The sequence below is a fragment of the Gorilla gorilla genome, chromosome 13 (assembly GCF_029281585.2).
Source record: "Gorilla gorilla gorilla isolate KB3781 chromosome 13, NHGRI_mGorGor1-v2.1_pri, whole genome shotgun sequence".
Taxonomy (NCBI): Eukaryota; Metazoa; Chordata; class Mammalia; order Primates; family Hominidae; genus Gorilla; species Gorilla gorilla.
Genome location: NC_073237.2, coordinates 53,869,120 through 53,896,557, shown reverse-complemented (window position 1 = coordinate 53,896,557; position 27,438 = coordinate 53,869,120). Strand labels below are relative to the sequence as shown.

Sequence of the window (27,438 nt, the reverse complement as noted above, 5' to 3'; positions counted from 1 at the left end):
ACACCTTACTAAGCATGACTCAAACTCATGAGATTTTCTCCAAAAGGGTAAAATAAATAAGCGCTTCACAGTACTGTTATTCCTGAGGAGTGAAATAGAATAATTTATCTTGTGGCTCCTATATGTTACTGACCAAATTTTACATCCTGGATTGTGATTTTTATTTGCATTTCTGGGATCCCTATGTGTGGGTCCAGAACAGACCTGCACCGTCTCATTCTTCAGGAAATAGGGGAGCTCCAAAGCAGGAGAAAATTGGAGTTCAGAGCATCCACGAGATGAGGCAACCTTGGGTTGTACCTGATGGAGCTGGTTGGAGTATACACATTGTGAGTTATCATAAAGGAAGCTTAGTCTGAAAAAAAAAAAAACAGCTGAAGTTTTGAGAGTCATCAAGGTTGACATGATCTGCAATTAGACACGAGAGGAGACTGACCGACCAGTCCTCAGGTTTGCTGATGCTCTCACATTATTTCCAGCTACTTAATATAGTATATTACCTCCATGGTTGTAAGATGTCCTCACTTCTACCCCAGGAGGTGAGGTAGGGGTCCGATCCATGACAGAATCTCCTTTAAGGATAATAACTATTTTAAGGAATCCATCTGTGGAGCAGACCCAACACTATTTTTTTCTCCATCAATTATTCACAGGAAATTATCCCGAAAGGCCCAAGGTAGAAGCTAGAGGAAGAGATGTCAATGCAATATAGGTTGATTATATGGGAGTCTGGGCCACAAGTTCACACAATTTTCTCATGCTTCCTGGATCTGCTGAGGCCGGATCACAAATATTATTTCCATTGTACAATGGATGGTTGCTTCACATTCCCACACTTATGACTCAGCAGTTCTAATAATATACAAGTTAAAATAAACAGTTTTGGTCTCATAGACATTTCATGTCCTATGGTCAGAATCTCACTCTATGATAATTAGTAATACATTAGAAGTTATTTTTTTAATAAAGATTTTTTTTGGCTGTAGAAATCTTGAACTTGACCTATAGCCTAGGCTTCTATATATCACTTTTCTTACTGGGGCTTGCCAGATATTCAATATAGCATACAAAATATACTACAGATACTTGTAGCAGTTTTATGTCTTCTGTATCACATACTTTGAGTGACAGCAACTATGGTCTTGGCCTGCTTTAGAATACACTCCTGCTCCTAGTATCACTAAAAACTGGCAGCTTTTTCAGTCACTCAATAAATGAACCATAAGAGTATTTATGAAGTATGTTATACATGTGGCTTCAAAAACCCAAGGTGGCTCACCAAGAACCATAATTAGGAAATGTGAGGTGCACTAAATTATTATCCACCATACAAAGAATGTTCTGATATACTTCAGCTGATTTGAACCCCTAAAAATTTCACTGATATAGCAAGTCTCTGCATATTCAACAGAATTTTTTTCCATCATGTGTGGCATTTAGATGTTGTCCTTGTGCCTATGGAACACTTGTTAGTTTCTGATCATTGGGTCCACTTAGCATGATACAACATTATTGTAGACTGGCATGACGTTCTGCAGACTAGCAAGAAGATTAATGTTCTTACAGAGTGTATCATGAATGTGAGCATAGGCATGAACATAGCACTGGGGCCATCTTTGAATTTGTGCTGCTGTTCATACTATGTGGTGGCAGACTACTTTGGATTCCTCCTATTGTCTGTAATCAAGAAGAATGTATTTGCCAAATCAATTTAGTGTGCCAAGTGCCAGAGAACATGGGGAATTGCACCAATAAATACACCATAACAAGCAGGTAGTTGCAATTGAGGCTATACCTAGCGTAAATGTGAGTTACTCAGCCCATAGCCACCTATCTACCATTTCTTTAACTTTTTTCCCAGCAGTTCACAAGGTAAATTGAATGGGGATATCATAGGAATCATTACCCCTGCATTTATTAAGTATTTGATGGTGGTGTCTATTTTAGTAATTCATCCTGAGATATAATATCCCTTCTTATGTATTCTCCAGAACCGAGGAGAGTTTTTGCTTGGCCGTTTCTACCATAATGGCTCTTAGTACACAGATAATAAATCAATGTAAAGATTCTGCCAGCTGTTAAATATATTAGATTCAATTATCCCCTTGGGGACCGTGTTAGTCCATTTTCACACTGCCGATAAAGACATACCCGAGACTGGGAAGAAAAATAGGTTTAATGAGCTTACAGTTCCACATGGCTGGGGAGGCCTCAAAATCAAGGTGGAAGGCAAGGAGGAGCAAGTCACATCTTACATGGATGGCAGCAGGCAAAGAGAAGAGAGCTTGTGCAGGGAAACTCCCATTTTTAAAACCATCAGGTCTCTTGAAACTTATTCACTATCATGAGAACAGCATGGGAAAGACCTACCCCCATGTTTCAATTACCTCCCACAAGATCCCTCCCACAACATGTGGGAATTCAAGATGAGATTTGGGTGGGAACACAGTCAAATTATATCAGGGACCAGGGAAACAATTGTAGGGTGGTTGGGTAGACATGTTGGATACATAGCATAGTCAGACAGTCTTGGGGGCCAAACTATATCAATCTCCTGGGGTCTAAGTTCTCCAATCTAACTGAGGGATGATGATGATATTTTAGTTCCTCCATTATTAGCTTCTACTCAGAATCTTTATGTAATAGTCTTTAAAATGTCTTTCATTCCTCTCTCCCAATACAGCTATCCTAGTATTGGCCACAGTTCCCTTTTGGGAAGGATCAAGGGGATATTTACTGAATTTAATTGCAGTGATATGACAGAATGCGTTGTCAAAGGGACCTTGATTTTCCTTTAATCAATGGCATCTGGGTCTGTGAATTGACTTAAATCTGGAATTTTTGTGTGACCACATTTGTTCCATTTTGATGGCTGGTGTCAGTTATCAATTTCACAAGTTCTCATTTTATTTATTTTTCATATATGCCAATCAATGTACAATTATGCTTATAATTTATCTTTTTTTCTAGAACACTAGGATCTATTTGCCATTACCACAGATACCTATGTATCAAGACATCCTTATTTCCATTCTCTTCTTGTTACCCACTAGAGTAATTACATCAATCTTGCCTCTAAACATCATCTGTGTAGTTCTGTCACAGTACAATTAAATCTTGGGTCTAATTTTCTGCTGTGTGCTCTATACTCATAGATGTCAAGGTGCTGCATAAATGAAGCCATAGAGGCCCTGTGGCTTTCATTGAATGCCTCAGATTGGCAACTGGCTGCTGCAAGCCTGTAATTTTCCCTTTCAAAGTTTCCAATATTATTAACAAAAGCCCACCCAATCCACAGTCTCTATAATTATCATTGTCCCCATACCATATAAACATACAGCCACTACATATCCTAAAGTCTGATCTTCCATATACACCACATCCCATTTAACCACAAGGGAATGACTTAATAATACGTCACGACATGCCAGAGCTTATCACTAGTCCCTTCTAACACCAGCAAAGAGATCTTTACAGCTGAGGCTCATCAGTAATGCAGCTTTAATAAATTAAACTAAGGTTCACTTTCCTGGGTCATTCCTGGTATCAACTGTCTTAGACTGAATTTCTGAGAAACAGAGCCTGAAGAAAATGCTATGTGTTAAAGCTTTATTCAAGAGCATGATCCTTGCAGGGACAAGGGCAAAGGAAAGTGAGGCAGGGAAGAAACGAGAGCTGATATGGGGGTGCACTCTCAGGCTGACCACTGCATGGTAGGAAGTGTGATTGGTTGCTTGATCACACCAGAATAACTTCCAAGAAGCCTTATTAATAACTGCTTCTCAGGACAGGTCATGAATACAAAGGAATGGAGAAAAATTTGTCTCCTGTTGGTTAAAGATTCACATTCAGAGTTATACTTCCTTCTCATTTGCAGGTGGCTTAGACGTAGGTAGCAAATGCTTAAATGATATCTTATGCCTCAGCATCAACAGAGAAGCCTGGGCAAAGGATAGAAGTTATTCATTAGATCCATGAATAGAGTGGTGGTAATTTTGGTCAGAATCCACACAAAGGGGATGCCTGTGCTTTGACTGGGGGTGCATCAACTATCACCCCTGGCCAGCTGGAAGACGTGTAGTAAAGAAGATATGAAGGAAGATATATAAGTGGCATCTGATAAAAGTACTTACTAGCTGTCTGACCTGCTAGAGTTTGCTTTGTTCCTTTGATTAAGTTGCTTCCTCTGTATCATAAAAATAATAATTGTAAAATCTTAATTAGTTGCTCTGCAAATTATATGGCATCTTGTTTGTAAATATTTTTCAAAGCACTTGGAATCTACAAGAAATATTAACTATTATTGCTATTTTCAGGAAGGTAAGTCTTGTAGTCTAAAGTAAAACTTGAAATATCCCTAGTTATTTCTTAATCTTCTTGTAAAATACTTTATATGTAAAGTATCAGAAAATATTGCTAGAGGCATTTGGAGTATTTTGTGTCATGGAGCTGTGGAGGAAACATGCATTTAATATTGGCTCAATTAGGTTTCTTATTTTTATTGAAAAATAAAGATAAGCAACTTGCAAGATAGTTAACATGAAAGAAGAGAGCATCTTTTTTCTCTTGCCATTTTCACAAAAATAGAAAAATCCAACCATGCATTTTCTAGATACAATTCAAACTAGCAATGTTTGTAAACTACTGTGCTTGGAGATTCTTTCAACATTAAGACATCAACTCATATGCATATTATAGTAGAGATAGTTTTGTCTTCTTGGTATGCAGTATGTATTCTCTCTTCTTCTATCAGCAACTTAATGTAATGAGAATCATCTTTCCCATAACTGGGCTGTAATTGGGAAAGCTAATCCCACCCTTTGATCCAGGGCTGGAATGTAATGCTGGTCTGGTCAATCCACATGTTCACTTCCCCATGGCAATTGACTCAGGAAGGGTCACATGTCGTGAATCAATCCAATGAAGATCAATCTTAAGATTTGTTAGAAATAGTATATGCAATGGTTGTCATGAATATAGATGTGAGACTGAACTTGCTGTGAATATCTTTCTATGTTGGAAATTTCTGTCTGAATGATGCCAAGAAAGAGAATGTAGAGTTAGTTAAATTATGGCAAAAGAAGGAAAAAAAAAAGGGAGAAGTGTAATCTTGATGACAACTGCTTGAGACCTGGTTTCAACTACACATAAAGTATCCATTATTCCTAAACCATTCAGATGTCACTACTAATACTACAACTGTAATTACTACTAATATTATCTTGATTTAGTCTTCTCTTACTTTTAATCAAGTATATATTGATGTATTAGCTGTATATTTTGGTTCATTAATTATAATAAATGTGCTATAGTAATAAAAGATGGTAACAATAGTGGGCACTGAGTGGGAAATATACAGGAACTCTTTGTATTACCTTTGTTACTTTTTCATAAGTTTAAAACTATTCTAAAATACAAAGTTTATTTAAAACAAGTATCCTGGGTAGTATGAATCTGCTTTGCTATGTTATACTGTCCAAAGATCCTCTTTCTAATAAACCTTAGTCTTAGGTCAAGAAGGTAAAGAGGCCAGGCGCGGTGGATCAAACCTGTAATCTCAGCACTTTGGGAGGCCAAGGTGGGCAGATCACTAGGTCAGGAATTCAAGACCAGCCTGGTCAATATGGTGAAACCCCATCTCTACTAAAAATACAAAAATTAGCTGGCCATGGTGGCACATGCCTGTAATCCCAGCTACTTGGAAGGCTGAGGCAGGAGAATTGCTTGAACCAGGACCCAGGAGGCAGAGGTTGCAGTGAGCCGAGATCGTGCCACTGCACTCCAGTCTGGGCTACAGAGCTAGATTCTGTTTCAACAAAAGAAAAGAAGGTAAAGAACATCCATTTATCTAATATTCATACTTAGGTAATTTGTGCTCCCTGAACCCATGGACAGATAAATCTCAAAACACAGCTACATATGGTCAGTATGCAGCACGAAGTTTTTAATGAAGAGGAGTAAATGAAAAAGGATGAATAAAATGAAATTATAACAATCATTTTGATTTATAGTCTGGTAAACCATGGTCAGCTTTATATCTTTGTTTTTTATGATCCTAACATCTACTCTATTTACTATATAATAACTAGGCGCAGGGTCTTTATTTTTATTTTCTCTGTCAATCTTGTATCAATCAAAGCTCAGTAAATCAAGGTTTGTAATATTTTCTTATTTGGTGTTTCTTATATAACTTTTTCTCAGAGTATTTTTTAAAGAATATTGTGTATTTAAATTACAAAACCACCTCATCCCCAACTAACAGAGAGTGAGTTTTGTTTTTTTATTGTTGTTAGTTTAGATATGCACCCTCCAGTGATTACTCTGTGGAGAAATCAGCATTTAATATATAACCTGAAGATGGTCAATAACTTCAGTTTCAAAAGAATAACAAAAGTGGTGTAACTAAGCTGAGTATATTTAATTAAAAAGCCTAGCCCCAGTCTTATACCTTGTGTAACATGGCTTTTAGTTAGCCTGCTTTGATCTCTTTTCTAGGATTTTTAAAATAAAAAGGACCTAGTCAATTTCACATAGGGGCAGGGAGGATGTATTAAAACTTCCAGAGGCTCTTCATATCTCCAAGGGCAAGTCTCATGGCATTCATGCTCATAAAACTCAGAAGGAATACAAAGAAAAATAAATATAGTACTTATAAATTAATATTCAAAATAAAATGTAGACGTCTATAGACTTAAAAAACAGGGATTATTGTGAAAAATGATTTTCTTTTCATTTTTCTATAAAATATATTATTGTCTGGTCCTGGGAGTTTAGATAATAGAGTTTGATGTAGTAGAATTCCCAGGAAGAGGAGTGGGAGAAATAAATGAAAATCCTTTCACTTCTAATTCTACAGGAATTTGAAAGAAAAAGTAGATGAGCAAAGACATTGAAGAAGTCTAGATCAGGATGGTCATATGATCTGATTTCCCAGCATTGAAATTGCAAGGACAGCAATGTTTGGAGAAGCATGAATTAGTTTGAATTTGAAGTCAACTTCGTGTGGGATATTGCCCAGCCACCTCCTTGGGATGCAGGGAGCAGAATCCTGCATAGTGTCCCTGTGGTAACATCGGAATCTTGGGCATGATTGGAAGGTAGAGCTGTGTTGTTAGGGAAAAAGAAGGTGTAGTTTGTGTTTCAATTGCCTCTGTGTTCCTGTGTGTCACTGACTTGTGTAGGGATCAGAGGGCAACGTGCCTCCTGTGATTGATGGCAAGGTAATCTCATAGGAGATGCCATTAGACCAAATAGGCCATGTGTTAGATGGGAGAAGCAGCAGAAATTTAAAGTCAATTCAAGAGGGAAGAGCCTTAGACACTATTGAAACCATGAAAGAAAAGATATTGCCAGCTTGTTGCCAACAAAATCACCAGCTATCACTAGCTGTTGCCAACAGAATCAGGCAAAATAGCAGCTCAGTTAAACAGTACTTTAGTGTAAAAGCTAGGGCATATTATATAGTAGCTGAACTAGGCTCTTTCCCCATAACTGAAGGTCATGTCATCAGCTTTGCCTCTATTCTTATATACCCAAAAGGTATCTTAGAGAATGTAAGAGAAGCTTGATGCATTTTGAATCATTCAAGAAGACACATTTGCTAAAGAAAAAAAAGATAATAAATTAGATAATGCTGAGATTCACAAATAAATGTAGTCTTTGCTTAATTTTACTGCTGCCTAGCTATTGGAGGGTAGGAAGCAAGATGGAACAGTTATAGAAAAATGCAGGATCTTTATTCCCTTTGTACATAGGAGCATACTGTGAATCTTTCTGCAATCCTGCAAAACACGTTTGTGACTTCTCAATTTCAGATGATTTTATCATCAAGTCAGCTAAATTCTCTCAATCTCCAGTTTGCAGTCAATTTCTAGATACAATCTCCAAGTTCAGGTTGAATTTAGCATCAAATCTAATGTTTCTATCGTGTTGCTATGTTCCTTATATCTTGAAACAGCCTTGAGTAGTCATTGTCCTAGATCCTGTCACTCTAGTTGCTGTATCATAGTAGTTCTAACATGATTGAGCTGTATATTATTTTTTACAGATTTTTCTTTCCAATTTACTTCCTCAAAATTATTCTTGTGAACTTTGCTGCCTTCTCCAGTTATTTTCAACCGTATTTCTCATTGCTGGTCTCCAAGCCACATTTAATACTGTGTTGTGTGTCATATTGTTTGGTCTCCTTTCAGTCAACTTCTGCTCATTATAAAACTGGCTTTCCTGAGACTGGTGTGTATATGATCATCCTAAAATAACTTTCCTGCATCTAAAAAGGCACAGATGGAAGATACATAAAACTAACTGGAAGAATGGTTAATTACTAGGAAACACATACAGAGCTGACAACACAGATTTACATGCAGGAGTCAATTAGCTAATGATTAGGGATACGCAAAAGGTGTGAAAAGGGCTGCATCTTCTGATCTCCCTTAGGTCATTCTTACCTCTTTGCTCTCATAGCACATTAATTGCAACTCAACCATAGCACATATTTCATTCTTTTGTCCATTTCTGCAAGGGGTTTATTTGTCTTCTTTCTCAACGTTCTTATGTTTTATTTATTATTCTCTAGAATATTTTATAGGGCACTGCTTTACAAGATATAGATACTGAATATTGATTGCTGGATTCAGTAGCAACCAATTTTATTAATTTTGAGAGAAGATACATGTTCTACTTCTATCTTCAATATACACGTACATTGTAAGCACAACTTCTACATATTAAATACGCCTAAAATGAGCATATTAGCTGTATCGTACTTATAGAAATTAGGTGAGGGTGTGAGGAGCATGATGCAAAGAAAAAAAGAAAGGAACAAGGAATTATCCAGACAGAAAAAAAAAGAGATAAACAGCCATTTTCATTTCTCTGAAGTCTTAGACTGAGTCATGTATGTTACTGCAGCCTTTTATAAGAGGCATGATGTGCCAATAGGACATCCCGGAATGCCATAATTCTAATTTTATGGGCTCTAGCACAAGTCTTTAAAATGAAAAGTAGGGCCACCTTGAAACCTTTTCCTTTAAGAAAGGGAGGTGTGCAAACAAATATTTATTGTGAGTCTACAATATTCCAGGGACTAGGAAGGGTGTGCCATTTACCATTTTTTCTCAGAGAGTTCAGTCTCTACAGCAACTGAAACAATCATATATTTTACCAAAATAATTACTCAAGTAGCTACTTGAGAATTTATTTGCATCACTGTAGTGGTTTTGCAAAACAGTGTTTGATTTGTAACCCTGAGCTTAGTTTATTCCAAATATTTTTCAACAATTTGTCCCTCTGGTCCATATCTCATTCCAGTTCTCCCTAGTCAGTCTTCAAATTAAGAGTCTCTGATCATCCTTTCTTTCAAATTTGTAGTTTTGTCAGGTCTTCTTCTTTCTCAGTTCTAATTGATGTTGGTAATTTATTGTGCCTCTGAAACTGTTTTTTTTTTTTTTTTTTTCCATTGTAGAGATTTCTTTACATACTAAACCTCTTCTCAGCAGGTTCCTTTACCTCCTTGGAAACCAATATAACCAAACAGCAATGTTAGTTAACACTTCTGTTTTACCATCACACAACTGTTATACCTATTTTACAAAACAGCACACAGCATTAGGTATTGTTTTCTGAGGTGTAGTTTATTTTATGCTGTCATTAATCCAACTGCTGTTTGATGGATTCATTTATTCTTCATAAAAGCCTCCAAGGTGCCAGGCACTACTGGGATGGCTGCTAACTGTGTAAAGGCAGCCCCGTGAGAGCTCAGGGCATCATGAGGGAATCTAATACGCTTGGAGTACAATGTTGCATGTGTTGGGAAAGAGACTTCTCTAAACACAGGGGACATAGAGAAGGAAGACTCATTCCACTATGGGGGTGCAGATGGTGTTGTGAGGCGCCACCCAGAGGCTTTTTCTGGATTGAGGCTCTTTTTCTCCTTCCTGCTGGGATAAATTCCTCCTTAGTAATTATCCTGAGCTGAAGAGACCCCCTTTGTCCAATGTCATGGTTCTTCCCCAGGGAACGCCCTTATTCAATATTATTCAATGACTTGCCTCCCTTTCTTCAAGTAGAGATATCTTTGAACATCCTTCCTGGCTCCAGCTAACCCCGTAGGATTGGCTGAGGGCTCTGTTCTAACTGTATCATAGTTCACTTTCTCCTCTGACCAATACTGCTTCCTTCATTTCTCGTATACATTGTTGCTGAAAACATCTCCAATAAACTTCCTATAAATACGTCTGAGAGTCACAGAGAATTCAGCCTACAATAAAGTTGAATTGGGGAAAGTCTATACATAATTTTGAGGGTAGTCCAAGCAAACGGCACAGACATGACATGGTCTTGTGTAGGGAGTAATTAGAGGTTTGACTTTGCAGCCCCAGAGAGTGTGTTTATACGTGATGGATGTATGGAAGATTGGGGTGGGGTGATGGTGTGGGCAGTGGCCAGCATTGAGGCTTAAGGTGCAGGAATATGCCTGTTGTTAAGAACCAGGGAAGCCTTGCTAAGGAGTTACTGGAGGCTTTCAAACAGAGAAGTGACATGAACAAATTCCTCTAGGGAGAAAATTGCAACAACCATATAGAGAAAGGGAGAAAGGATTGAAGACAGTGAGAGCTATGACAGGAGTCAATTAGAAAGATTTTATGGTAGGTCACACCGAAAAAAAAGAAAAAGGTAAGGACATGTGAAGTGAAATATAAAGGATTTATTGACTTAGGTAAAGGAGATAAGAGAAGGCGAGTAATCAAAATAACTTCAAGAATTCCAGGGCTGGGCGCGGTGGCTCATGCCTGTAATCCCAACACTTTGGGAGGCTGAGGCAGGCGGATCACAAGGTCAGGAGTTTGAGATCAGCCTGGCCAATATGGTGAAACCCCCTCTCTGCTAAAAATACAAAAATTAGCCTGGCATCGTGGTGCACGCCTGTAGTCCCAGCTACTCGGGAGGCTGAGGCAGAAGAATTGCTTGAGCCCGGGAGGCCGAGGTTGCAATGAGCCGAGATTGTGCCACTGCACTCCAGCTTGGATATTAAAAAAAAAAAAAAAAAAAAAAATCCCGGTTGTGAAATTGGAGAATTCTTTGACAAAGATGAAAAATACAGGAAGCAGTGAAAGAATTTAGACTTTATGCTTATATAATTACCTTCTATAATCCTCAGAACCCAATACTAAAAATGTGGAAAAAACACAAAGTTCATGGCATTGTCAAAATGAAAAAAAAAAAGAATTCATGTGAAAGCCTCAGAACAATGCCTGGCATATAGTATGCACTCCCTTTATTAGTTTGATAATGAGGCGGATCTTCACCATATCAATCTAGAGATGGATAAGGAAACCACATACTGTTAAATATACTATTTCTCTTTCAGAAGTAAGAAAATGTATTATAAATTTTAGATGATCCTCGATGTATTTTGAAAGCTAGCACCCCAACAAGCAAGAATCTCAAAAGCAATTTTCTATTTTATGTTTAAATCATTGTTATCTACACTCTTCTTTCCAAGGTCTTATGTCATGGTTGAGAAATCAATAGCAAAAAGCAAGTACTTCAGTAAACAGTAAGTCAAGAACAGCGTCTAATTCTGCTCTGCAAAGTTCCCAGCACTCTAGAGGTACTCAAATATGAAATGACATCTTTACTTTTCCTAAGCTGAAAATAATTTAAGTTTTTAAGTATCATCATCAAACTTGGGTTGCCAATATGTAATGTTTCCTCTTAATAATTAGAGCCAGTTTTTACTGACTGTCCCTTCTATGCCAAGCACTAAATGAATCATTTTATATATATTATCTGTAATATTATTAGTATTCCTATGAGACTTTGATTCAGGTTTTTATTTCCACCTGAAGATTTGCGGTGTTGAATAATTGGCTCAAGGTCATTGCAGACCTTGGGTTGCAGAGTAGATTTTTACCCAGGGCTGTGTGCATTTACACCTGACTAGCTAAATCATTCCTGAAAATTATCCTGCCAATCCAAAGTGCAAGTCAGAAGGAATGATGCTTATGTTTTTTTTTGCCTGTTAATTCATTGGATTGCTTTCCAGGTTCATAAAAACACCACTAAAAAGTAAGTTAGTGAGGTAGAGATGTGGCAATTAATAGGTTCATACAAAAGATGTTGCCTATTGAAGGACACTGAGCATGTTTGGTAATATACAACTATTAACATTTCTCTGTGCATACCAAAGATAAGGAGCAGACAATAGTTGGATTAGCAATCAGTGGAACTTAAAAGGAAGAAGGCAGAATAAGACAAGAAAGCAAAATCATCCTCAGTATGTGGATAATTCACTCCATATCTGTTGTATGTGTGTGTGTGTGTGCATTTAATTCAAAGCATGTGATACTTTTGCTTCATTTTATACCAGATTTTCAGTAGTCTCTTCTCTCACACCCAGAAGAATGTGTGTTAGATTTAGCATGATTGATGTAGATGTAGCTGCTACCACTGTACCTGTCATTTAGTTGTTAAGAAAAGTGCAGTCATACAACTTTTCTGCTGGGCCCTATCACCTTTCTTTATACAAAAGCTGTCTTTCAAGTATGACAGCAGTGGCCAAGATGAGCAGGAGAAGCACTTTAAATGTCAACCTTCTATGGTAGTTTTATTGAGCTATACACATTTTCATGGCCTTGCTGCTTTTTACATGCGTTGGAGAGGTGGATAACTATTAAAAATAGTGAGAAAACAGTATCATGGTTTTAAAAGATACAATGAAAATTTAAAAGACATAATGAAACTATTCATGAAGGGTAATGAAATAAATTTTCATTTATCTGTGGAATATTGAAAATTTAATTACTTTGCTAGATAAAGGACAATCAATATTGAATAAATACAGTGATGCATATTTACTTCTATGTTTTTGTTATACATAGCACTAGTAACAAGAAAATATGTTTTAAATGATGAGCAAAAAATAATAATTACCGACCGGGCATGGTGGTTCATGCCTGTAATCCCAGTACTTCGGGATGCCAAGGTGGGCAGGTCACCTGAGGTCAGGAGTTCGAGACCAGTCTGGTCAACATGGCAAAACCCCATCTCTACTAAAAATACACACATTAGCCAGGCATGGTGGCGTGTGCCTGTAACTCCAGCTACTCGGGAGTCTAAGGCAAGAGAATCGTTTAAACCCGGGAGGTGGAGGTTGCAGTGAGCCAAGATCATGCCATTTCACACCAGCCTGGGTACAAGAGTGAAACTCTGTCTCAAAAAAAAAAAAAAATAGTAAATAGAAATTACCACAACCCTTCCATTAGATATAGCTATGAATATAATTTCCAGTATATTTTCAAGACTTATTTTTCACTAAACCTAAACACATTAAAAATAAGATAATTTTTAAAGCTTTAAAAAGAAATTAGGTCAATTTGAGGTCTATAGGAAATATTCACTTTTATCAGGTGTTGTACATATTTTTATCACTTCCATATACCACTCATGCTGTGTTTATGTTTATATGTAAAATTTCAGCTTCTGGGTAATTTTAAAATTAATCATGCTAACATGAGTAATATCTTACTTGCTTGCAATGATTATTGAATAACTCCTGGTCAATTATGACAAAACTCAAAAAGAACCCATGATAATCATTATTATTGATTTACAATTAAAAAAATTAAGTTGACCTTAGATTTCTCTTATCAAAACCAATAACAGTATAGGAAAGACAGAAGGGAAAACATCAATCACATTTCACGAATTTCAATCTAACTTGAGAAGAATGTTAATAACATAATTTTTTACTTACAACTTTACAGAATAAAGTGGATTTTGTTGCTAAAGAGCACAAAATGACAGTTGACTTTCTAGTCCATTAGCAAAATGTAAAATGCAATGCTAAATGTCACTATTGCCTTCTTAAACTCTATTAAGTATGGTTTTAATATTGATTCTTGCACATATCATATATTCTCTGGCATTCAGTGCTTTTGATGACAGGTTGTGTTACAAATCACTCATATCTTTCATCTTCATCTTTAGATATACATTTTTTATACATTTTTATTATATTGCCTGTATTCCTATAGTCGGGATTATAAATGCACTTTACTTGTTGGAAAGAGACAGTTTTATTGCATTAAATTTAATGCACCAGGAGAAATAGAAATCATGAAAAGAGAAAAGGTTAGGAATAATGTCTGTCTTATGGCCTAAGGTACAACTATGAACAATAATAATAATCATTGAAAAAAAAAACCAAGCCTCATCTGAAACATAATCCATTAAGGTAATTTTAGAAGCAACAATAATACTTTAAATTTGTACAGAAATTTAGTTTCATAGTGCTTTTACGTACACTGTCTTATATGATCTTTGGAACCACCCTGTGATATAGAAAGATTATTATTTTTTCTATTATCCAAAACCAGTTACTAACCAGCAATTATGAACGATTATGTGATTTGTTCAAAGTTGTAGGGCTAATAACTGGTGATATCAAAATATGAAAGATGTCATGTTCCTGAACCTGTAATTTTATTTTATACTCCACTATGGATTAATTCTGTCTAGAGTAAATATAAGTTAAAAACAACAACATATATAAGCCAACAAATTTTAACTTGTCCCTCTTTTCTCACTTTTGTTTCTCTGTAATCCAGTAGGAAAATGTTATAACTTTGTGCCTGGAAAAACGTTCAACATTCAAGAGAACTCATCCAGTGATTTTGAACTGATAGAAAAATGAATTAAGACAGGATTCCGGCTGGGAGCAGTGGCTCACGCCTGTAATCCCAGCACTTTGGGAGGCCGAGGCGGGTGGATCACGAGGTCAGGAGATGGAGACCACCCTGGCTAACACGGTGAAACCCCGTCTCTGCTAAATATATATTAAAAAAAAAAAATTAGCCAGGCATGGGGGCGGGTGCCTGTAGTCCCAGCTACTTGGGAGGCTGAGGCAGAAGAATGGTGTGAACCCGGGAGGCGGAGCTTGCAGTGAGCCGAGATGGCGCCACTGCACTCCAGCCTGGGTGACAGAGCAAGACTCCATCTCAAAAAAAAAGACAGGATTCCATGCTCTTGAATATAGTGCCAAAGAATTGCTGATTCTTGATCATTCCCATGAGTGCTCTGAAACTAGTTAATTTGTGCTTTCCATGTCACTGTAATTACAATGTTTTGTTTACATGTATAGTGCTATATAGTGATTGGCTAAATAATCATTTGACCTTGCATATTTATGTTTATGTTAAATAGTGTACAATGAATATCCAATGAAAATAATATGGATATATCATACTAATGGCCAGGAATTTTTTTTTCTTCTTGGCTTTAATTCTTTTGACTACCTTACAAATAATAGCAATAACAGATTATATTTACTTAAATTTAGTTGAAAGGAGAATTAGATCTATTATTTTTGCAGGTCTGATCTGGAGACCATGAGTTCCTATCAGATTGACCCATGGGTCATATACATTATATTAGATACACATATTTCTTGCATCACTGGAATGCAATAAAATTCAAATAGCATAGAACTATATAGGCTATGTAAAGTTTCATCTAATTTCATATAAAAACTAGGTTTACTGGGTATATGCTAATAATTCTCAAATGAATATGCATTACCAATTATTTTTAACAACCATGAATAGCCTAATAGTAGTTTAAATGTGTGCATTGTTTTACCGTATATATTGATTGTAGAGGATCATTCTTTGATCCTCATGATAGCCTCAAGTCATGCAGAATTAAGCTTCTTTTAGGTGTTTATGTGTGGCAAAACTAGTAAGACACCCATCCAACTCATTAAATCTTCTGTAGCCATACAAAAACTATAAATCTCAGCCTTACTTGCAGTTATTTTTGTAATTTAGGCCATGTAACTGGGTTTTAGCTAATGCAATGGAGTAGAAGGGTGTTCTATGCCTAGACATGAGGCTTGGTCTGTCATCCTCCATAATCTCTTTTAGTTGAAAGAGCATGGGAGTTATGCTGAAAATAGTGATATTATAAATAGAAATATCCTAGATTTTTGAGTCATTTTTTGGGAGAATCCAAGAGAACCTATGGTACACATTGGAATTTGAATGGATAACAAACTAATTTTTGTCGAATGAAGTCATTGAGTTTTATAGTTTAGTTAGTACTACACCAGCATCCAGCCTACCTATCTGATATATCATGCTGTTTTGGTTACTGTAGCCCTTTAGTATAGTTTGAACTTCGGTAAGCATGATGCTTCCAGCTTTGCTCTTTTTGCTTAGGATTGCCTTGGCTATTTGGGCTCTTTCTTTTGTTCCATATCAATTTTAAAATAGGTTTTTTCTTGTTCTGTGAAGAATGTCAATAGTAGTTTATGTAGAATAGCATTGAATCTATAAATCACTTTAAGCAGTATAGCCATTTTAACGACATTGAGTCTTTCTGTCCAAGAGCATGGAATGTTTTTCCATTTGTTTGTATCATCTCTGATTTTTTTTAGTAGTAGTTTATAGTTGTCGTTGTAGAGATCATTCACCTCCCTTGTTATCTGTATTCCTAGGTATTTTATTCTTTTTGTGGCAATTATGAATGAGAGTTTGTTCCTGATTGGACTCTCAGCCTGACTCTTTTTGGTATATGGGAATGCGAGTGATTTTTGCATATTGATTTGTATCCTGAGACGTTGCTGAAGTGGTTTATTGGCTTAAGAAGCTTAGGGGCTGAGACGATGGGGTTTTCTAGATATAGGATTATGTCATCTGCAAACAGGGATAGTTTGACTTCCTCTCTTCCTATTTGGATGCCCTTTACTTCTTTTTCTTGCCCGATTGTTCTGGCCAGGACTTCCAATACTATGTTGAATAGAAGCGGTGACAGAGGGGGCATCCTTGTCTTATACTTGTTTTCAAGGGGAATGCTTCCAACTTTTCCCTATTTAGCATGATGTTGGCTGTAGGTTTGTCATATGTGGCTGTTATTATTTTGAGGTATGTTCCTGAACCCTCATGACACAGGTTTACCTATGTAACAAACCTGTGCATGTACTCCTGAACTTAAAAGGTTTTTTTGTTTGTTTGTTTGTTTGGTTTAAAAAAAGAATTTAGGGACTGGATAAGAGGAAACTGAAATCAGAAGCTAGAAAGTAGGTGAATCGAGTCATGCAGTGACAAAAAACCTTGATTATCTGTGGTATATTTGAAAGCAAACTGTGGGCCTATTAAGCTTGTGGCTCTTAAGGAAAAAAGTTGGAAATCATTATCTTAGCACACCTTCTTGTTTGTTATTGGTATAAATAGATAAGAAATTATAAGCAATAATGAGTTTAAGGTAGAATTTAAAAGATCATGAGCAAATTGCAGTGTTGGAAAAGCTAACTGCTGCTATATGCCAAACAATACAAAATTAATTTAAGATATATACATTTTTCCATTATCCCAGTAAAAATTTTCAGTTGTTTAAAGTGACCCAGGGATAATGTCATCATAAGGTAGATAGCCACTATTAAATTGAGTGAGACAGATGTGATAGTGAGAAAGTAGAACAATATAAGCAGATTTGAAAACTATGTCTATTAAAAGAACTTAAGTTTGGAACAGACAAGAACCAAACATATTTGACACCTACAAAGTTTTGAGGAAAATAGGGACCGTAAAAAAGTTAAGATATGTTAATACTTAGAACTCTTAAGAGTTCATCCTTCATGAGCAATAGGCACATTTCAAAAGCCTCTAGCTCTCCAGGAGTTCAAGCTCTTCCAAAACCACTTTAAATGATAAAGTGAATAATGAACTATGAGGAGCTTTCCAGGATATGGAGCCAGGACCAAGAAAAACTCTGGACAAGACAGCTTGTCTCATACAGTGGATTTAGAGATTGATTAAAAAATATATATCAAATAACTCCCTGACAGTTCTAGGGTGTAGGGATTTCACAATATCAGCTCACTGGTGTTTCAGAATTACTAGAGACCAATGACTATAAGGTCTTCTCTTAATTCCCTTTCCAAATTGAAGTATTTATTCTGGATATCCAGGCTGTATGCATAGTGTGTGAATTTATCTGTCTGTAGTCAGATGACTAAACTTTCTGTTCAAGGGGCATGATCATTTAGACTTCTACGAGAATATACAGGTTTTCAGGATCTAGTGGTCAGGGCTGTGTATGACTTAAAGATCATGGAGTTTAAACTGGATTTAATAACTGGATGAGTCTCTGTGTTGTGCTCCTTAGGAAAAAATGAATTGTGTTCTGTGTGTAGGAAAAAGAGAGAAACAGATATTTGGTGAACATAAAAGGGAATTATAGCAGAGACACTACATTACCAACTGCTCTAGCTAGTTTGGGACCATATAACTGGATAGTGGCAATGTGACCACTATCTTTAGTGTGGGAAAAAGTGATATGTACTGTTTCTAGGCCTGACCATGAACCTCCTTGCACAGTCATTCACACTGCCTTTCACTTTTGGGACAAGCAGAAAGGCCACATAAAAGATGGTGGGATAAAATGCCAGTAACCTGGTTCACTCTATCACTGCTTGGAGGATGGTCACCAAGAAAAACTCCCTACCTAAAAAGGATTCTGTATCCAAGAAGATAAGTAAGTTGTATTGCTTAAATTTGCTAAGATTTGGGTGTCTATTTGTTACTTGAACACAGCATAGCCATCCTATCTAATAAAATATATCGTACTCAGCTAACAGATGTAGCAATGTTGCATACAATTTTGTGCATCAAGCACTTAGCACAGTTCATAGTATAAAGTAAGAACAAACAATTTCTATTCAGTGGGTATTTGTTTATGTAATGAGCTAGATTAGAAGTTCAGACAGATAATATTTTACAGATGAGGAAACAAAGATCACCCATATGCAGTGAATTGAATTATTGTTCCCAATTCTTCACCTCCCAGCAGCAAGGTTATAAATGAACCAACTTTAACTTGCTTTTTTTTTTTTTTTTTTTTAGTGTGGTATCTCTGTGGGGTCACAATGTATTTGCCTATCCCATTGATATTGGGCTTGCCAGGTGACTTGCTTTAGCCAATAGGATGAGTGTGTAAGTTACACCATGCTAATTCTCAGTTAAAGAGTTAAGAAGTGTTCCAGTTTCCGCTTGCCTCTCAAGGCTTCTTTCAGGTCATAAAAATAGTGCACCCAGGGTGCTGCTAGTTTCAGAAGGAGATGTGAGAAAACAAGAATCCACCTGAAGACTGGAGCCCAGCTCAGCCGAACCACTGTAATCCAGCTAAGACTGCTAAAACCTCAGGAACTCACAGACCTGAGAGCTACAAAAAGGAAAATAAATAAAAGTAAGGTTGTAGGAGAGAGAGATTTTAAGGTTGTTTGCTACACAACAAAAAGTGACTACTACAGTGAATTTAATAGCTGGAAATTGAATTTAGCCTTTCACTATACAATGGGAAAGATTCATTTAAATTTAAACAGTAATTCTTCTATTTAGTCCCTACTAAATGTTTAAGTTGGAATGCATCTTTAGTCTTTAAACTGTTTTATTTTTATTTCTTGATATTTATTTCAATCTGTAATTTGCCATTAAAAAAGGACTTTTAACTTTTAAAAAGTCATCACTCAAAAGAAATTTGTTTCCCCAATTACAAAAATTGACAAGATGAAGAAACATAAATAAAAAATTTAAAAATGGCCATTTTAAAGATTGCTACTTTTCTCCTCTTATGAAAATATTCAACTCTAATGGATTTTGTTAATATCTCTCAGGTACTCTACGGCATTTAAGAAATAACATTCACTAGAGTTTATACAATATAACTATGCAATTACTTTTTGCATCTTCAATGTGTAATGTGGGGAAATGCTCATTTATGTTTTTTTTTTTTTTAGGCTTGCCCCATATATTTAACAGCAAACAGTTTACTAGCAAAACCAAGATGCCTCCTAATTACTTGAATTTATTTTTAGCACTTTCTCCATTAACTAGGCATTAGAAAAATGCTTTTATAACTTATCCCATTAAGTATCATTATCAATATTGTGCTGTCGTATCTTCCATGACCCTCCTTTTTGTGTGGGCTTCCCTGTTTATTTTATAGTAAATCTTTTAAAATACAAATTTTATTCCCTCTTTCCCTGTGAGCTAGATTTAAGACCTCTTCCCTGAAGTGACCGTTCCTTCTTTCACTTTAGTCAAAAACTGATAACAGTCTTGGCAGTAGGAATGAATTTACTACTCAATTAAAGTTACTAGAAAATTCGGGCAAAAGAACTATACTGGTTGGACAGTTAGACACTACCTCTGTGGCATTAAATTTAGTATTTTATGTACTGGAACTAAGACTAGGAGAGATTACATTCTAAATTGCATATACAGAACATCTTGGTATAATATACATGGTTTATTGGTATAAAACAATGTATTATTACTGGAAGTGTTAGATAAATTTTAAATGTATGTGAAATTGCCAATCAGCATTTTTCCAGTTCTATTTTCTACTATATATTTACTAATTGCTTTACAATAATTAAGAAAAGAGAAAAATACTTATGAAGACAAGATAGAATACATTAAATGGTAGAATTTCAATATTTGTAATTTGTTTTTATTATTTGTTCCTGTATTTTTCTATTTAAATCCTTTATCTTAGCAAATACAGGTGCAAAATGATAGTCATAACACATACAACATTTAAAATAAAATATATGTCTTATGAGGAAAAAATAATCTTTCCATTCTTGTCTTTGTAAGCCTATGTTTAACTTAATGTGAAAGCAGAAGGAGAGTTTCATTGTTTGGGCTTTTGAAAATGAAAGTCAGATAATAGTTTTCAAGTTTATTCATCAGGAAACTTATCACATTTTAACAAGTCTTCCATTTAGAAAAATCTTTTTATTTTTCTTTTGGACATTCACTGGTGACTTAGCGTGACAAATTTTATTCATTCTAAAATAGTGCAGGAAAATCTGATGTTATCACTTAGAATATTAAATACTATATTGTAAGTTTAGGTTAAAATGAATAGTGTCAAAGGCAGTTCAACCTCAAAGGAAGAAACAGAAAATAGGATAACATGATCCTAAATTTTTACCTGACCTGATTTTATCAATACGTGTTACTCTATGCAACAAAGTTTTTGTGGCCAATGACCTTATATTACTTCTGTATCTTTAGTGCAGTTGTTCTTAACCTTGGCACTACTGACATTTGGAACTGAATAATTCTTTTGTGGGAGGTTGTCTTGTTCATTTCAGGATGCTTAAAAGCGTACCCAGCCTCTACCCATATAAATATCCTTGACTCAATGCATAGAAAGCATTCTAGATGATAGTACCTTATTCTTGCCTGATATTGCCTCCAAGATGATGCTTTAGATTTTATTTCAGCAGGACTTCCTTACACACTGTCAGATCAGCAGCAGTGGGGTGATGTATTGTGTGTTACAGCCAGTGGATCCTGATCAGATGCTTTTTGGGAATTACCTGGCTGTCAATAAGGCATTCTGTAAGCACCTGCATAGTGGTGCTGGCTGAGGCCCAGAAAGAAGAAAAAGCAAACTCCCACTCTGAATAGGTGCCTATTCCTTTGTAAATGAACCACATGAAACTTGTAGTATAAAAGGGCCTAATATAGTCAACTTGGAACTAGGTAGCCATTTGGTCTACCTAATAATGTCATATTATTACTTATTGTATGTAAGCATTGGTCTGTATTGTTGGAATCTGGGAAATTCACAGGTGGCAGTAACAGTAGTTTAGCTCAGGTAAGTAGAATGCATACTTCTGGGTGCATGCCTGACTTCTGTCCTTGTTATCATAGCCTAGTCTTTAATGTATGCATAATGATAGTATTGTGGTGGCTGCTGGCATTTCTGTATCAACTAACATGAACTGGTTGAGCATTACTTTCACTTGGAAGTTTGATGCCTCTTCCCTGGTGTGTGTATTCTGGTAGGCATTCTTACTTCATGCCCAATACCCTATGTCCATACATATACCTTTACCCTAGACTTCCTTGAGTAAATCTTTTAATCATTTTCTTCCCAAGTCCATCATCAACTAATCCAGCCATTTTCACTGCCCATTAGTCTGCATATGTTATAACCTTAGGTCAATTCTCCTTCCACATAGAGTAAATGTCCAAGTGCTCCTGTCTTATGAGAGTCTTTGAAGCCTAACCTTGAGTGAAGCCACCATTCCTTTCTGGCTAGCTTCCACATAATAAGCAAAATCACATGTAAAATATGCTTGGGCTTTTTCCTTATCTTGTAGCTGTTTTTAAGTGATTCACCCAAAGGGTCTGTTGAGCCAACTGAACTTTCTGACTCAGTGCATCTGACAGTACCAGACTCATCATGGGAAGTTACGGGCAGTCAAGAGTCAAACCTTCTGCTTCTACCAGTGCTTAGTAGCATTACAGGAGCTATTTGAAAAATGACTTCAAATTTTTTATTGCATATTGCATACCCTTGCTCCAGAATCCCAGGACCCACCAGAGCTTGCCATAACTCCACACTGAATCTTTTCCCCACATCCATACTTCAACTTCAAAGATTATGTGGAATCATACAACCCACAGTGCTGCTGCTCACACTGCAGCCTGGAAGTGCTGAAGTGTGAAGCCCCTTTCAAAGCTGGAAGCCTTCCCTTTCTCCCTGTATGTGGGCTGGAGCAGTATTTGAGGGTGTACAATGTGTTTTCTTTGGAACTCGAGAAGGTCTACTAGGAATTATACTTCCTTCTTTATAGTAGGAGATTAAAACAAAATACAGCAATTTATCTTTTACATTAGAGGGGATGTCCTGTCATGTCCCTTACTACTGCACCATTAAAACTTTACAGTAGTGACTGGTCCTTTAATCATTGAATGGTTTATCTTCCAGCCTCTGAAACACACATGTCCTACCAAAGCCAACTGGAGCCACTTCTTGCTTATCCTTCCTGATGAGCATAATGTCATTGATATAATAAATCAACATGATGTTTTGCAGGATGTCTAGACAGTCCAGATCTCTTTTTACTATATTATGACAGAGTGTAATAGAGTTAACACAGTCCTTTGGCAAACAGTAAATGGATATTCTTGTTTGGTCCAAGGGAATGAGAGCTGTTTCTTATCCTTTTTGCTAAATGAATATCAAACATATTTACAAAATCAATGGCCACATAGTCTACCCGAGTTTGATTACTCTGCTCTACCAAACATATCACATTTGGCACAGCAGCTGCAATTGCAGTTACTATTTGGTTAAGTCTACAGTGGTGTATAGTTATTCATTGGGATTCAGGATCCATCAGGCTTCTGCATGAGTCAGACTAGTAGATTAAAGGAAGATATAATGGGAACAATTATTGCTGCATCTTTTTATTCTATCAACTTGCATGGAAAAGTAAGCTGCATATTTTATATCCTTAAACATGGTAATATATCTCTGCCATCCCTCCTGGTAATCTGGCCTTCCCCCATTATGAAGGCACCCTCACAGGCAAAAGACCCAAACTCTAGTGTTACTTTAACTGCTAAGTATATCAATTCCAAATATATATTCAGATTTCAAGAAAATTTCCACCAAGCAGACCTGTGGAATCCATGGTTTAAGTTGGATTTTAGTCAGGATTCTATTATCTGAACTCACATGACCCCACATTAGGGGAGCCATAAGGCCACTTTAGTTCTGCAGGCATTAATGCTAATGTAAACTCTGTGTTCAACTGTCCTCGAAATATCTCTGTGTTTCTCTTTCCCCAGTGTACAGTAAATGACACATAGGTAATAGCCCAAATAAATGGCCATAGGTCCCTGGAAAAAACCTAGAGAAAATATTACAGTGTGTCCTTGCCAAGGTGTTGTAAGGTACTTAACCAGGAGGAATGAACCACCATGTCATTTTATAGTTTCTGGGTCCGAAATAGGTATACATAATACTTACTTTCCTAAGCCTTTTAATCCCATCCTCTACCACCTGTCATGGCAATTCAGGCTTATCAACCCCTGGATGGATTATGCTGTGACTTAATCCTGTTTGTAGGTTTAGAGGCCAGAAAAGGAAATGGCTACAGCTTTTGAGGGACAGCAGCTTCCGTGAGTAAATACCTTTGTAGTGTTTTCTGATTTGGAGGGAAGGTGTGGGTTTTATGGGGTGAGGTAGCCCACTTCTGCAAGCTCAGAACATTAAGAAAAGTCTAGAGAGTTAAAAAAAAAAAACCCCAGAGTTTGTTAGCCTGTTCTCACTTTGCTATAAAGAAATACCTGAGACTGGGTAATTTATAAAGGAAAGAGGTTTAATTGGCTCATGGTTCTGCAGGCTGTACAGGAAGCATGATGTTGGCTATCTACTAGGCTTTTGGGGAGGCCTCAGGAGACTTACAATTATGGCAGAAGGCAAAGGGGAAGCTAGCATTTTACATAACAGGAGCAGGAGGGAGAGAGAGAGGGGGAAGGTGTTACACACTTTTAAACAACTAGATCTCACAAGAATTAACTCACTATTGTGACACAGTATAAAGGGGAAAATCCCACCCACACACATGATCCAATCACCTCCCACCAGGCTCAACCTCTGATACTGGGGATTACAATTTGACATGAGATTTGGGTGGGAACACAGATCCAAACCATATTACAGGGCATCTACTTAGATGTCCCAGTCTTGTGTCAGGGTCCCAGGTTTCCCAACTTGGGCCTGGTCTATGGCAAAACAGATCTGCTATCATTGAACACTGAATGGCCTTTGAATTTTAGCAATCTGTTTTTCAAATTCTTGGCTTGATCTTAGTTTTTCCTGATCACTCAGAACAAGAGAAAAAGGCTACTTTGGCTTCTTTGTGATATACCAAAGAGATTGTCTGGCTCTCACAGTTGTTTTTTGTTTGTATGTTTTGTAATTTCAACTTTAATTTTAAATGTAGGGGTTACATGTACAGGTCTATTATATGGGTATATTATATGATGCAGAGGTTTGGGATACAATTGAATACATCCCCCAGGAAGTGAGCATTAAACCCAATACTTTTTGAACCCTTGCCTCACTCCCTTTTTCCCTTCTGTAGTAGGCCCTGGTCTCTATTGTTGCCATGTTTGTGTCCAAAAGTACCCATTGTTTAGCTCCCACTTATAAGTGAGAACATGTGGTATTTGATTTTCTGTTTCCTCATTAGTTGGCTTAGGATAATGGCCTCTAGCTGTATGTATGTTACTGAAGACATGACGTCATTCTTTTTTAATGGCTATTTAGTATTCCATGGTGTATATGTACCACAGTTTCTTTATCCAATCCACAGTTGATGGGCACCCAGGTGGATTCCACATCTTTGCTATTGTGAATAGTGCTACAATTAACATAAAAGTGCATATTTTTTGGTAGAACAATTTATTTTATTTTGGATATATATTCATTAATAGGATCGCAGGGTCAAATGGTAGTTCTGTTTTAAGTTCTTTGAGAAAACTCCAAACTCATTTTCACAGTGGCTGAACTAATCTACATTCCCACCAACAGTATATAAGTACTCCCTTTTCTCCACAGCCTTGCCAGCATCTGTTTTTGTTTTTTGTTTTTAATAATAGGCATTCTGACTGGTGTGAGATGGCATATCATGGTTTTGATTTGCATTTCTCTGATGATTAGTAATGTTGAGCATTTTTTCCATATGTTTGTTGGCTGCTTGTATTTCTTCTTTTGAGAAGTGTCTGTTCATGTCTTTTGCTCACTTCTTAATGGGGTTACTTGTTTTTTGTATGTTGAATTAAGTTCCTTATAGATTCTGGATATTAGACCTTTGCTGGATGCATAGTTTGCAAATATTTATTTCTCATTCCATAGGTTGTCTGTTTACTTTGTTTATAGTTTCTTTTGCTGTGCAGAAGCACCTTAGTTTAGTTAGGTCCCACTTGTCAATATTTATTTTTGTTGCAATTGCTTTTGAGGAGTTAGCCATAAATTATTTTCCAAGGCTGATGTCCAGAATTGTCTTTCTTAGGTTTTCTCCTAGGATTCTATAGTTTTAGGTATTCCATTTAAATCTTTAATCCATCTTGAGTTAGTTTTTTGTATATGGTAAAAGGTACAGGTCCAGTTTCATTCTTTCACATATAGTTAGCCAGTTATCCCCAGCACCATTCAGTATTTTATTAGTCTACATCAAGGCAATTTATCAATAAGCATCCAATTCTTTTATTTTTATACTGAAACCTCCCTTATACATTTCAGATGCTTGGGTTATGACACTGTATTTGCCTCCACTCACATTCCATTCCATATCACCATGGGTAAAAACTTTAAGAATTAAACTGCCACCATATCCCAGGAACTCTTTGCACACCATTTATCTCCATGAAAGGGACTTCATTTCCAGCTGGATGGTGAATGAATAGGCTGTGGCAAAACTTCAGCTCAGAATCAGCTTTCTCAGAGCCTTGAAATAACTGTCAAAGTTGATTTTTTGGAGAAGCAGAAGTTAAGATGAAGTTAAGAGCATAAAATGATTTTGGGGGTTTAACATCAGTTAATCCCACAAGGTAAGAAGTAGGATTGGGCAGGTGAACTTCTAGATAAAGCCATGAGTCTGACAAATCTCTGCCAATGAAATGATGGGCTCCAGAGCAAAGAATGTCTGCTTTGGATATTCTGCCTTAGTTGAAAATGGGGAGCCCCTTGTAATTACCTTGCTTTGAGAGGATGGGACTCCAGCTTCAATACTGAAAACACTAAGAACTAGGAGCTCTTAGCAAACCCCAACCCTTGTAACTGGGAGGCACTCCCTCCTTGAGGAGGAATCTGTGGTGCTGACTCACCATCAAAACATGAGTCTTCAGACTTTCTAAACTAATTGTCATGTTGGTTTTGTGAAAGTGTTTGGCAAAAGACATGCTGTTCTGTGTAATAAAATGGGGAAAGATTTTGACTTAGTTTCTTGGGAATATAAGCAGATAGAGGGAAAGAAAGAAAAGAGAAGGGAGTGAGGTAGGGAGAGAGGGAGAGGGAGGGAGAGGGGATAGAGAGGGAAGAAGGGAGAGACACATACAGAGAGAGGGAAGAGTCCTAAACTTCTAGAGAAAAAGCAAAGATCTGATTTTTTTTTGAAATGCTATAACAAACACTTTTCAGTCTTTTGAAACTTTTCATAAAGTTTTGTATAAAATAAAGATCAGTGCTTCATTTTGGTTGAAATCAAGTGAAATATTTTCTATTCTAGATCCGGAGTGATACAGTGTAGAGCAAAAGAACCACAACTGGATAATAAGATAATCCATAATTTGAAACCCTTCCATAGATGACACCGAAACTTTCCTATCTCCTAATTCTAATAACCATATGAAGTATCTATGATTACCCCTATATGGAAGAGAATGGGAGAAGTCATCATGTATTGAAATCCCACAGCCTGGAAATAGCAGAGCCAAAATTAAAATCTCAAATCTGTGGACTGCGTTCCCATTCAGACTTAGAACAAATATTTAAACAAATACTTTTTTTTGGTTCCCAGAAGCAAAACACTGGAATCATTGTTCACTCCCGTTTACTTTTTCTATT

At 36.6% G+C, this 27,438-nt stretch overlaps 1 long non-coding RNA gene across 1 annotated transcript in view; it reads left to right on the top strand.

Moving 5' to 3' along the window:
- Positions 1-7,160: 7,160 nt before the first annotated feature.
- LOC109028287 (uncharacterized) overlaps positions 7,161-27,438 on the top strand; it is a 98,707-nt gene continuing 78,429 nt past the window's right edge. The window contains exons 1-2 of the long non-coding RNA XR_008668395.1: positions 7,161-7,220; positions 11,504-11,611. This is a non-coding gene — a long non-coding RNA (uncharacterized lncRNA). The remainder of the gene's footprint in view (positions 7,221-11,503; positions 11,612-27,438) is intronic.